The 6,454-nt window shown below is 43.0% G+C and overlaps 1 long non-coding RNA gene across 1 annotated transcript; it reads left to right on the top strand.

Annotated features, from left to right (window-relative positions):
• Positions 1-212: 212 nt before the first annotated feature.
• On the top strand, positions 213-3,759 carry LOC127596091 (uncharacterized). Its single transcript, XR_007961377.1, has 2 exons — positions 213-364; positions 489-3,759. It is a non-coding gene; the product is annotated as an uncharacterized LOC127596091 (long non-coding RNA).
• The last annotated feature ends 2,695 nt before the right edge of the window (positions 3,760-6,454 follow it).

Raw genomic sequence — 6,454 nt, 5'->3', positions numbered from 1 at the left:
ATTTCAAACTGGGAATGGCATTCCCTCCTATTCTCTTGCTTTCCTGACATTTCTGACGTGAAGCGTGGATTTCTGCTTTCCATCTTTACATCCAGGGAAGTGGGCGAGAGGGGGGGCATGAGGGGTTGGGGAGGGGGTCTGAGGACTTGCCATTCATGCAACGTTTTGAGAGCGCTATAAGAGGGTGATCCCTTCAGAGCCCCCTTTCCCCTTCTCTCCTGCTTTTCATTGGGCAACCCTTGCCTCCCTCCTGCTTGCATGGTATGACTCCTCCCTCTCTGCTACCCATTGTTTCCCCATACAGTATCAGGGTGAGGGGATGCCATTCTGGCTCCAGCGAGGGACGTGGGAGACACAGAAGGAGGTAAGTGTCGGACATTTCCACCATAAGCGTGCATCAGCATAACCTTCCTTTCAGAAGTGTGGAGCATAAAAGAGGTGGGCTTGACTGAGGCTTTTGCTCTTGTTGCTGTTGTGTTTGAGTGCAGCATGCGACAAAGCATCATCTGGAGATTCACTGCCAGTAACCTGTGATGACGGGTGAGTCGTTTACTGGGTCGATCTTGTTTTTTGAACCCCCTCATCATGCATGCTGCACTCTCTTAAAACAAGTGGCCGAGATCATCATTTGCGATTCCAAACATCTGGCTCGAGCAGATTGTCCGAACGGGCTTCCAGCAGAGAGGGGCCATGTATGCTGTCAAGGGATTAGAGCTAATCCTGCCTGTGGTTAACAATCACCTTTTTGTCTGGACAGAGTTTGTCATGGAGGCTTTCGTAATTTATGCTGAGATATGCACAGCTCATTGGTGGTGGCCTTCGGTGAATGAAGAACTTTGCAGCAACTTTGCTCTCTGAGCTCGGTCTAATATTCCAAGCACTTTCATGCAAAACACATTTTCGAAGCAGAAAGAAAGAGTTGTAGTTTTCCGCTTGCCTCGCTTGGAACAGGTGCGTGTAAGTGGAAGAGGGGTGGCTCTCAGCACTGGAAAGTTGCAGCACAGCACGGGAAGATGTGGGGAAAAAGGCAAGGGACGCTGTCTCAAAGCGCCTTTTGTTGCTTGAATTGAAGACAAGAATCAGAGACTGACAAATACCTGGCCCCTACGCAGCCCAAATACCTCTGTTGCACTTAATACAATGTCAATAAAAGCCTTCTCTGTAGTCCAAAGTAGCCCGATTCCACTCTGTACACAGCGATTTTTTTTCTTTCTTGTTTGTACAACGGCTACTGTTCTCTGAGTGAGGAAATCTGGCCTGGAGTCTCGACTCAATGAAAACCAAGCACCTAACAACTGCTAACCTCCACCTCTTTTTGCCTGTATCGCTGTGACCTGATCAACATGGGATGGGCCTATCATATAAATGTGCCTTAGACAAGAGTCAAGTGCATCATGGCACCTCTCAGAGGAGGAAAGGCTTCAGCGATATTCTGTACTCACGACAGTTCTGATAAAACTGCCACTCTCGAGGCCTTTCCACTGTACTGTAGCCTGAATGATCCAGCATGGAGTCACTTCTAACATTGCACATTCCAGCATTTCCACTGCTCCAGCCTCCATCGCAAATGATGCTCATTGGCTGAATTGATGAGACGATAGGCTCCAGCAATCAGCTGCAGTGAGGTTGGAGATGTGGTGACTTCATGCAAAGTGTCTATATGGTAAAATGCCGGGGTGCCCACTAGACTTTCTGTGCCCAATAGTGGTTTAAACATGCACAGTGATCTCCTTCCAAAATCATGCATGGATTAAAAAAACAAGTTTATAAGACGCTCTTAAGATTGAGCAGGAAAATAGCTGTAATCAAAATGGCACCTTGCATTCAGCCTTTTATACCAAAGATGAGTTTTGCCTGCCATGGGATTGAAATAACTTACAGAACAGGCTGCTGTTGGGTTCAAACATCGGCAAGGGAGGGCTCATTTTTCTCGAGTGGTTGTTATGAAAGTAGAATTTTGAGGAGACTGCTCCTTCCTCTGGGCTTAGAAAGACTCGGTTTCTGCGTTTAATTATGCATGCTTGTGTGAGTTTTAAATCTGCAATGTTGTCTGCAACCTGCCCCTCGTTTGACCTCTTTTTTGTTTCCAAGCTCTTCCAAGCATCTTGGCATCCAGATGAGCCCACAACCATGTCATATGGCTTTCTATTCCTACGTGAGTTCCCTCTCGCATTTCATGTAGGGTTCAAAGCCATTGGACACACAGTGGACAGTCAACAAAAGGAAACTGTTGTTTTGGAAATGGTAAATGTGAAAAAGGCATCACTTTCAACCTTCAAGGTACGCAAAACTCTTCTACTCTGTCACATCATTCTCACCGTCACACAATGATTCATGAAATAAATGGACCGGTGTCACCAAAGACATTTCAAACCACAGGTCCACACAACAAGTTTCCCCTCTTGGAAGTGATCCCCTGGAGTCTAATGGCCTTGTTAAGCGATACGGCTTTTTTGTCGTTCACGGTGGTCACGGTCAGACTACCAGATAAATAGCCTTCTGTGTCTTAATTCGGTGAGATATAAGTCTGTCGCCGACCAGATTCTGTCCAGCCTTTGCAATTAAGCAAATCCTTACCGATTGTCTGACTCACAATGAATGGGAAAACTTGTCATTTGTAGTTTGGGTTTGAAATACAGGTACCGGTCCTACAGCCATTCTGAACACCTCATAGTCACGACAAAAAGTAACATCACATTCCAATTCTGGGGTTGCCATAGAACACCAGCTTTCATTGGCTACATCATGTATACCAGGACCTACCGTAATATCGGATTTTGCACGTCCATCAATAGTGTAGACTTTATAGTCCTCATCCCTCAAATAGATGTTCTATTTGGTCATCCAACATAAGGCAAATACAGGCACATGCCTCTTTCCGTATGCAAGTACAATGAGCTCAGTACAAATACTCCTGGGCATATATGTCTTAACTGCTGACGACAACAGCAGCAGCTAGGAATGCACGTAACGGTCGGTGAAATAGTTGAAAGGGTGGACACTCGCCACATGTAATGTAAATAAATTCCCTTGGCAGGATTCAAGATGACCTCCCGTATGGTGCTGATGGCGTACCTTCCAAAGTAGACTGCATGATATTCTGATTCCACAGCTTAGTATACAGCATGTGTACAGTACACAGACCGTATACAGTACATTCCTCCATAGTAGTCCATTTTCTTTGAAACTCCACTTTCACTTGATTTGGATTGTAAAACTCTGCTAACATTATTGAATATTGATCAAAATAAAGTCTTCCACCAAGTCATTTTGTTTTTGAAATAGCTTTCATGGCATGCCTGTTATTAGGACATTTGTGTGACAAACATGCCACATACACTCTTTGTTTCAGGGGGTATGCTCTGGATTTATCAAAACAAACAAAGAAACAAACATTGGTCGTAACATGGTTGGCATGTTTGCCTGTGTTTGACTCCTCCATGCTGGTGCTTGTAGGTTCCCAGCAGAAAGGGGAGTTTGATGAAGAAAATAAAGAAGAGGACAGTGAGCCTTAAAGCATGAAGAGTTTGGATGTTAAATATGATGAAAACAGGCGAGATAAATACATTGCAGCTGCCAAATGATTTACCAAATGTTAACTCATTTACAACTGAAAAACAAATTTCCAAAGGATATATAGCGCATCGCGCTGAGTTTTGTTTTTGTAGCTGTACGGGTTATGGGTGTCACGTTGCATGGTGGTGGAGGACCCCAAAAAGCAGGCAGGTGGGAGAGGAGCAGGTTGTACTTGACGAGCTGTATTGATAAAAACACAGAGAAAACTAAATTTGAGACAAAGTCACAAGAACAAAGAGAATACAAAGTATCAAACAAAAATCAGGACTGAAGCTAAAACCTACCAGTGACTGCAGCAAACATGACAGAACAAACAACGTGACAATGGGAAAGAATAGTTGCTAACCTGCAAAAACTGAAAATTGCCAGAGGAGAGCTAATCATATCATCCTGCTGTTTTTGTTTCTACTCAAAAGAGCAGTGGTTCTCCAAGCTGAATAAAAAATGCACCTTTATTACATGGTTGAACACATTTCTTAAACAGTGAAGTGCAAATATAATGTACTGTACTTCAACGTTAATTATAACAGAATTGGATGTGTGCAGTTAAGCAGACCTCAAACTCGGATAGAGTGTCCCTTTCTGGAGTATGTGATTTTGAGTGACTGCACTCCTCTTTGAAGTGGTTCCTCATTTCCCACAGAAAACTTCAGCATCTCTCCAATGGCTGCAGAAGTAAGTTGGTCTTCCATGTTGCACGATTTCATTCAGTGGGTTGTTTGCAATACTCCCTTGTTGGCAATGTTGAGCATTGGTCTCGGTTCAGCAGGGTCAAGCAGTTTTTCCCCCCTTCAATACCACTCAAAGCTCAAACGGTGCTGCTGCCTGAAGAGTTCAATTGGGAAATACACTCAGTCATGTGTGTCTTTATTGGCTCTCCCTCCATTTGTGGATGAATGAGCAAACCCAGGAATGGTTCTGTGCAATGAATGTATCCACAAAAACAACAGACAGGGTTTGAGAAATTTGGACTTTTATGATTTTGCCCTCCTCATTGTGTTGAAGGAAACGGTCTTCCTGAGGCGCTCATTGACAAACAATCCCACAGGACGCAGAGGCAGAAATGAGAGAAGATGAACTGATAATTTAATAATAATAATAATACATCACATTTGTAAGCGCCTTTCACAACACTCAAGGACACTGTACAGCCAAGACCAATAGTAAAACACAGATAAAATAATAAATAAAGAAAGAAAGATTTAAGGCGGGTAGGCAAGTCTGAATAGGTGGGTTTTGAGCTGGGTTTTGAATAAGGAAAGAGAGTCAATATTACGAATGTTGGGAGGAAGTGAGTTCCAGAGTTTGGGGGCAGAGCGACTGAAGGCTCTGCACCCCATTGTACTGAGACGGGCAGAGGGTAGAAAAAGGTGGAGGGAGGATGAGGACCTGAGTGAGCGAGAGGGAATGGAGATTTGAAGAAGATCTGACAGATAGGGGGGCGCAAGGTTATGGGTGGCTTTGATTTAATTGTTATTTTGTTCAGGGGGGGGGGGGGGGTTGCAACATGCAAGAAACCCCATTTCTACTTACATACATACAAGACAACTTGTTGTGTAGCGTATGTGTATGTATTGTTCAATGCATGGAGCAGCAAGGAGTGCCTGTCCTCCGAGACAAGTTTCTCCTATGGGAGACCAAATAAAAAGTCAACTCAAAATAAAATCAACAACTAGAACTGAGGACAAGGTCCTCACCACGCCAAAATTCTCAAACAGGTTGTAAGAAATTACTCTAAATTATCCCCAATAAATATGGATTTATAAATAAATAAAGAAATAAGCAAACAAACATTGGTAAATGGCACATAGTTAAGGTCCATACAATCCTGTTAATTAAAAACCATGCTCGGTTTTAAGTCCAGAAAGCCGGTTTTTTTTCTTCATATGATGGTAATTATTTTGTCAAACAAAATGCACAAATGTCTCCACAGGTGAAATCGCAAACATTGAAGAAAGAACTAGGCACACAAATCTGGTACCACCTATAACTTTAGTCCAGGGGTATCCATTGCATCGATCGCGGTCGACCAGTAGATCAAGGACTAGTCCCAAGTCGATCCAAGGTGGAAGGGGAAAAAAAATACATAATAATAAATGTGTGTCTCCGTGCATGTTAGTAATATATATTTTTTGTGTTAATGCACACTGCACCCTAATTATTCTATCAGTCTTACTTTCACAAAAAGTATTTTAAAAAGAAAATAAAGCAGGTTGTCTTTAACCTTTGGTGACGTGTAACGGCGTCACTGGAAGTTGTTAGCGCTCAGCAGTCTGCAGTTACAGCTTGGGATCCGAGTTGTTGCGCTATATCTTTTATCGTTATCATTATTCTCATTCAGAGTTTGTTTTGTACAATTCACACAGAATGGGAGTCTGGAGGGCCGAGAGAAGCATTTTAAAACGGTACGCGTGAGCTACAATAGTTAACAGGCTGCAAAAGTGCGTCGTGTGCCTCAGCGTCAGGCTATTGCTCCTCATGGCTTGCGTGTGTATGTGCGTATGCACGTGTGCGCGGTAACAGGTTGATCGCGGGAGGTTAGTTGATTGAAAAGTAGATCTTCGGTCAAAAAAGTTTGGGCACTCCTGAGTTTAGTCAAACACACTCTCTTTGAAATTGATGAATCGGTAAAAGCATCCAGGTAAAAAGTAGTTGTATTGATTTCAATTTTGTAGGAAAGTAAGTTGTTGTAGCTCATTTCATGTCATTACAGACATGAAATCTGTGACATTTAACAAGGGCATTGTACACGGTTTTCACATTTGTTTGAAATAAACTTAACCCAGGAGAAACCACGGTGTCTCAGATGGCACCTATAAATTTTGCTTCTCAAATGCTACCCTTAAATCCCAATGGGTCAAATTTGGCCCTAATACTA

Source organism: Hippocampus zosterae, chromosome 2, assembly GCF_025434085.1.
Source record: "Hippocampus zosterae strain Florida chromosome 2, ASM2543408v3, whole genome shotgun sequence".
Classification (NCBI taxonomy): Eukaryota; Metazoa; Chordata; class Actinopteri; order Syngnathiformes; family Syngnathidae; genus Hippocampus; species Hippocampus zosterae.
The sequence above is the reverse complement of the archived record's forward strand: the minus strand, read 5'-3'. Positions and strand labels throughout refer to the sequence as shown.